This window comes from Hoplias malabaricus, chromosome X1, assembly GCF_029633855.1.
Source record: "Hoplias malabaricus isolate fHopMal1 chromosome X1, fHopMal1.hap1, whole genome shotgun sequence".
NCBI classification, from domain to species: domain Eukaryota; kingdom Metazoa; phylum Chordata; class Actinopteri; order Characiformes; family Erythrinidae; genus Hoplias; species Hoplias malabaricus.
Window position 1 is genome coordinate 24,891,927 of NC_089818.1, and position 7,647 is coordinate 24,899,573.

A 7,647-nucleotide genomic window follows, 5' to 3' on the forward strand; every position below is an offset into this window, starting at 1 on the left:
CAGAAATATCTAACATTCACCTCCAGTGTTTCTAGAATCTGTTGCAGCACGGTAAAATGTATTTTGCATTGACTTTATTAGACTATAGACTTAAATGGTATGTATGGTGCACACCTGAAAGCAAAGCTTCAGCCAATGAGTTTAACAGTGTTTCAGCAAGTGTTGCACCCAGTCTCGTACATTCAGATAAATGCGATGAAAAAAAATGAATTCTCAAATCTATGGTTCAAAATGGTACTCCGAAAAACACAATCAGGAAGCAAACTTTTGCCTAATATTTGGAACATCCCGTCAGAGTACATCTGATCTGATTTGACCGAAGTTAGAATCAGCTGCAGCAAATAAACGTCTATATGTTGCACTGTAATTCTTACACTAAATATTGGCTCTGAATGGTAGCTTTAGAATAATCTTAAGTGAAAATTGAACGTCCGAAAGCAGGTCTTTGCCTGACCTTAAGGGTCTTAGGTAACACTGCACTGTAGGTCATTGTTTATAAGGCTGCATGACCCTTATATAAACCTTTCATTATCATTTATAGACGTAGGTTTAGGACCCGTGACATGGCTGTTGTAGTTATATATGGTTTGTCCTGGTCAATAGCTATAGTCAGTATATTCAAATGAATAAAACATAGAGGAGCGGGTCTCTTACAACACTGACCCTAACCTCGGACTCAAATGGTATCCTTAAATCCAGTTATGGATGAAAATGGCATTCACCTACTCCTTTGACCATGCCACTCTGGTCAAAGGCTGACTACATACTGCAGGTTAGAATCTGCCTTGATGTTACCATTGACTCAGAATGGTATTAGTAAAACAGGAATGGGGGAAATTGCACATGTAAAAGCAAGCCTTTGTGCTGTGACCGAACCATTACATCAGCTGTTCTCTTTCCCTCGGTGCTCCCCAAACTGAATGGGGCAACAGCAGTCCCTTCACACAGCAGAGCCATAGATGGAAATGGCATTGATATCCAAGAACGTCTAAGAATAAAAGCTTTGTGCGATCACCCAACAGGCCCCTACCTTCACCTGCGCGTCTCTGCGGCTGTTAAACCAAGTGCATCCTCCTCAAGCCTGTGTCAGCCGTCCGGTGCTGGAGATACGGGTTTTTTTACGTAAGTCTAGCGCAGGTTAGAACTGCAAAAACCGCCCAAAGCACGAGCTGAAGAGCGCGCTGCGGGACAGCACCGGAGACCCGCGCGGAGGAGAAGAGAAAAACGCCAGTCTCCAGCATCGCCTCCACGCAGCAAGAAAACACAATCAGCGCCAACGACCAAAGAACAAAACCGCACTCTCGCGCTCACCTGCTCGCTGTGCGGGGGGCGGGGGGACTCCGGGTGGAGAGGGAGGGGGGAGTCGTTCAGCTCCGCGCGCTGCTGATCCAAACCTAACTCAGCGGATCCGGTCAGTGGGGCATTTCTTATCTCTGCTACTTCACTCACTGACCGCGGACACTGCGGCGGCCAACAGCCCCTCCACACACACCCTCAGAATGTGTTTGTGTGTGTGTGTGTGTGAGAGAGAGAGAGAGAGAGAGAGAGGGGGTTTGTAGGTGTGGCTGCGTAACGGCGCGGATCCAAAAGCGCTCACTCGCGCCTCTAGAAAAAGCCGTTACAGACTTCGTGTGTGTGTGTGTGTGTGTGAGAGAGAGAGAGAGAGAGAGAGAGAGAGAGAGAGAGAGAGAGAGACAGGAGAGAGAAAGAGAGAGGGGGGGAGAAACAGAGGGGGGAGAGAGAGAAAGAGGGGGAGAGAGAGAGAGAAGGGGAGAGACGGAGAGAGAGAGAGAGAGAGAGAGAGAGAGAGAGAGAAAGGGGGAGAGAGGGGAGACAGAGTGGAGAGAGAGAGAGAGAGGGAGAGTGTGTGTGAGTGAGAGAGAGAGAGAGATAGAGAGACGGGAGAGAGAAAGAGGGGGAGAGAGAGAGAGAGAGAGAGAGAAAGGGGGAGAGAGGGGAGACAGAGTGGAGAGAGAGAGATACAAAATAACAGGGAGCTCCTTTCTCGTTTTTGTGTAAGAGCTGTCCCTTAGAACAGTATGCCCCCTCTCATCTCTCCCCCCTCTCTCTCCCTTTCTCTCTCTCTCTCTCTGTCTCCGTCTCTCCCCTTCTCTCTCTCCCTCTCTCTCTCCCTTTCTCTCTCTCTCTCTCTCTCTCTCTCTCTCCCTCTCTGTCTCCGTCTCTCCCCTTCTCTCTCCCTCTCTCTCTCTCTCTCTCCCCTTCTCTCTCTCACTACATCTCACTATATATGTCTATAGGTCTATCTCTTATTCGCCTTATAAGTTTGTTATAGGTCTCAGTCTCTGTCAATTTGTCTCTCTCTCTCTCTAACAGGGCATCTTTATGCGAAATTAAATATATATCATTCCTGAAAAGCTGTGTTAGAGAATGTCTCAGTCCCTGCGTGTATCTATCCATCAATAAACCCATACACACACACAACAGGTTTCCTTTCAGGAATCAGAAAATAGCAATGTCATTTACTTGTTTACTAGCAATCCCCACGTCCTCAAATAATACAGTGTTCTCAAGGCCGCTCCCTCCATAGCATCTAACATTCACCTAAATGTTCACATTAAAGGGTTAAATTGCTAAATAATGAACATATATTCCATCCAGAAGGATGCGACGGAGGCTTTTGAAAACAGCTGCTGTGGGTGAGATGCATTATGAATAAGGAGGAGATAAGCAGGCGTCAGGGCTGTGTGTGGGGTGTTGATGGAAGGTAACTGGTGAGGACTGACACAGAGAAACTGGACCTTTCTGTGAGTCAAGGGTGAACAGTTGTGTCAGGATCTAATTGAGGGCCCTGTAAAGTTCTGGGGGGCCATGGCTGTCCCTACATCTCCTCTAATTACTCTATTTGTAAGGTATAGTGGCATCTAGTGGTGAGGTTGTAGATTGACGCCAAACAAATACCCCTCCCTCACCCCTCCGTTTCTACGTGTCAGGCAATCTCTACAGCCAGAGTTTACATTGTCTGTCCTGGACTCCAGTTCTGTTACTATATCCCCTACAATATTACACACTGTACCTTTAAAGCTTTCCATTAAAATACCAATACACAATAATGCAAATAAAGTTTATTTATTACATTCTATACTGAGCTAAACTGATGTATTTCCACTATATTTCCATGGTGTACTCGTCAGTGGTCCTCAGGGACCCCTGGATGGTCAGTGTTTTTACTTGTACGCACTGTGAGTTGGATTGGAGCTAATATCTGGACCATCTGGAAGTCCTTTAGGACCAGTTTGAGAGCCACTGCTGTTCATTAACCAATAACCAACACTTTCTCAGTGCACCTCACCTTATGCTTATGTACAGTGGGAATTAATCTGCTACTCTATGTGTAATCAGAAGATGAAGCTCATAGTGTGCTCCAGTGCCCCGTGCCATCTGGGTTTGGTGTGGGGTGGCCCAGCAGGCCTTGGGCATATGGGATCTGATAATACATCAGACAGGTCAGGAGAAAGCCACTCCTTACAGCAGCTTTGACTTTTTCTGACTATAAATTTTGTTCCATGTGTTTGAATTCTGAAATGGCAAGAGCTGCACTTTTCACATTTGGAGTAGAGAAATGTAACCTAATGCCTTTAGATGGGTTTAAACCAGTCAGAAACATTCAAACACCTACTTGAGTTGTCTAACCATCAGCCTGGCAATGTATATTCAAGCCTCAAGTCAGACAAAAATGGATATAACTAGGTATTGCTAAGCAAATGTAAAGCAATAATTAGCTTATGCTAATCATTAAAGGCAATTTTTAATCAAAAAATGTAGAGAATGTCTCCTTATCATTTGCTAGCTCTCCAGTCAATTTGCAGTTAAAACTTGAGCCACGTTCACGCTTTTTGTTTAGTTAGTAGTATTGTTTCCTACTCAAATGTACCATCCCACTTTTAAAGAATATTTTAAAGAGTTTCTGAATGAAAACAAACACACGTTTATTTTGCTGGGAGAACAGTAGTGCCCCAGAATCATCTTATGTTGCCTTTAAGGCAGAACTTCTTGACTAGCTAATGCTAATCCAATATGGCAGCAATCTATGACTAGCTAATGTTAATTACATGTAACTAAAGCTAGCTAATGCTAATCAAATATGGCAACAACAAACTGCTAATGTTTGTTAAATGTAGCTCATGGCAAGCTAATGCTAATCAAACATGGCAGCAAAACAGGACTAGCTAATGTTAGTTATATGTAACCTAACCAATGGTTAGCTAATGCTAGTCAATGTAAGGCAATAGCTCATGACTAGCTACAGCTAATTAAATATAAAGCAGTACTTAATGACTAGCTAATGCCAATCAAAAAATAGGCAGTAATGCTGGAAAAGTTAATGCTAATCAATGTTTTTTGGTTGGTGAAATGTCCTTTGTTTTTGTTTAAAGCTGGCACCTGTATGGCTTCACATTACCCTTTCTGCCTCTCAAACGTCCGCATGTAGCATGGTTTGTTCACGCTTAATACAACCCAGACTTCACAGATGGATTCTCTCGTGCTTTAACGTCATGCTGCGGAGGATACAATTTCAAGTCAAAACTGATACATACTGCCATAAAACATACCTCTCATATGGTCCACGCTAAATTCAACATGTGACAATGGCTCAGACCCAACAATCAGCTAAAGTCTCCGCCTTACTGCAGTACACTGAATACTGTAAATAGTAAATAAGCCTCGTAACTGATTAATATCTAATATATTAATATACAGTGTAAGATCACACCTTTGTTTCCAGATGTGAGACACTGAAGCAGTGGAGAAAGTGTATTTCATTCAAATTTCTTGAGATAAAGAATAAAAAGGTGTTTTTTTTTTTGTTTTTTTTAAGGAAACGTGGTCAAAAAGAGTACGGCAGGATCAAAGCCTGAATTTACGAGGTCTGAAACCACAGATGTGGTAAAATGCAGAGACAAAGTTTGATCAGAGGAAGTGAGAGAGGGAGAGAGAGAGAGAGAGAGAGAGAGAGAGAGAGAGAGAGAATGCCCTTGTGAATACTGTAATATTCCTGTCAAGCAGATTTTTTTAGACTGCTGCTGGGAGATGGCATCAGGAAGCGATTACGGCTGATATTTTCAGCCCAAAGGTGCAGCGACTGTGTTTCGATTTAGAGCTGGAATTAGTAGCAGATTCTAACATTTGACATCTACAAATTGGTGCAAGGGCCATTTTAAACCACCCAGAGGCATGACAAGTGTACAACTACTTATTCTTATGGAAGGCGCTCTTTTGTGCAGCTGTACACTAGTTTAATATCTGTACATATTGTATATACACGGAACATGACTGGAATAGGAACACCTACCTTGTATCTACACAGTCCATTTTACCAGCTCCTCTGACCACACGGGAGCACTTTGTAGTTGTACAATTAAAGACTGAAGTCCACCTGTTTCTCTGCATACTTTCTCACCCCTATTTCACGCTGCTCTTTCATGGTTAGGACCCACACAGAGCAGGTATGATGTGGGCGGTGGATCATTCTCAGTGCTGCAGTGACACTGATGTGGTGGTGGTGGTGTGTTGGTAGAGTGGATCAGACTCAAAGCAGCTCCACTGCTGCACTGAGAATAGTCCTCCGACAGCGTCCTGTGTCACTGATGAAGGACTAGAGGACGAGCGACACACACTGTGCAGCGACAGATGAGCTACTGTCTCTGACTCTACATCTACAAGGTGGACCAACGAGGGAGGAGTGTCTCACAGAGTGGACAGAGAGTAACTTAATAACTCAAGTTAATACACACCGAACTCCCTCATCCATGTCTTTATGTACCTTGCTTTGTGCACTGGTGCATAGCCCCCAGACAGTGTAAATATACTATAAATACATTACCGTCATTTTTCCCATTCTTCCCACAAAGGTACCAGTGCTGTCTCCTGATATTTAGCCGAGGTAGTTCAGGCATCTTAAGGAAGGTCCCAGTCAACTCCCACTGGGACTACACCAGGCATTGGCCAACCGGCAGGAGACAATGAAAGAGCCTCAGAACTTGCCAAAGGAATTATATCTTCTGACTGGCACATGAACTCCTGGGGCTCCCTGGGGACAGGGAGAGGGAGAGGGAGCTGAGAAAAGGATGTCTGGGCGTCTCTGCTTGCCCTACCCTGACCCGGACTGAGCTGAGAAGAAGATAAAGATGAAGTTGCCATTTTGTAGGTTTCCTACCACAACAATAAACACCTTCTTTATAGATGCCAATAGTGTCATGTTAGGTGTCTAATTAGGGGGAAAGAAGAAGGAATCTGATCCATTCCTGTAACAAATCTACTCTGAAACAGCTTACAGTTAGGTTTGATGTCAAGTGTAATGTCGAGTGTTGTTAGCTTCGGATTCCTTCCTGTGCAGTAGTAGAGTATTTGAATAATCTGATCCCATTGACTGGCATTTAGAAGCTCATTAGTCAAGTACTTAATTAGTGATTAGTTGAACCAGTCACAACAAATACTACATATGGTCAGGGGTTCTTAATACAAGCCCTGGAAACTCTGGAATATCCTGGAATGCATTTCTGTTTAATACAACCTTGTACAGTTTAAGGTCTTATCCAAGACCAAAAATGTGATTATGATATTTATATACAGTGGAAAGAACTCCAAACGTTGAAAAGCATGAGCTAAAATAGGGATACTGCTCTATTCCTGCTTATTCCAGGTGGGCACTATTGACTTATTTTTGCTGTTTGTTTACTTAAGGTGGAAATTTGATCCACAGCTGGAGTAGGCAAAACCCATACTCTTAAATGTATAGCCAACAAGCTAACTCTAATCACATTTAAAGGTAGGACTTCATGAATAGCTAATATTAATCAAATGTAAGGCAAATGTTGAACAAATAATGATAAAATTATGGCTAATGCTAATTAGAAAAAAAGCAAACTTGATTTGCAGAGATTAATCGACCATCAACCGTCTAACGCTGGATCCCAGTGTCATGACAACAGACATGTTACATGCATTCATTCATTATCTGTAAGCGCTTATCCAATTCGGGGTTGCGGTCAGTCCAGAGCAGGAATACACCCTGTAGGAGGTGCCAGTGCTTCACAGGGCAACACACACTCACGCATTCACACCATACGGACACTTTTGAGTCACCAATCCACCTATCAACGTGTGTTTTTGGAGCGTGGGAGGAAACCGGAGCACCCGGAGGAAACCCACGCAGACACAGAGAGAACACACCACACTCCTCACAGACAGTCACCCGGAGGAAACCCACGCAGACACAGGGAGAACACACCCCACTCCTCACAGACAGTCACCCAGAGGAAACCCACACAGACACAGGGAGAACACACCACACTCCTCACAGACAGTTACCCGGAGGAAACCTACGCAGACACAGGGAGAACACACCACACTCCTCACAGACAGTCACCCGGAGGAAACCTACGCAGACACAGGGAGAACACACCACACTCCTCACAGACAGTCACCCGAAGGAAACCCACGCAGACACAGGGAGAACACACCCCACTCCTCACAGACAGTCACCCAGAGGAAACCCACGCAGACACAGGGAGAACACACCACACTCCTCACAGACAGTCACCCGGAGGAAACCCACGCAGACACAGGGAGAACACACCACACTCCTCACAGTCACCCGGAGCGGGAATCGAACCCACAACCCTCCAG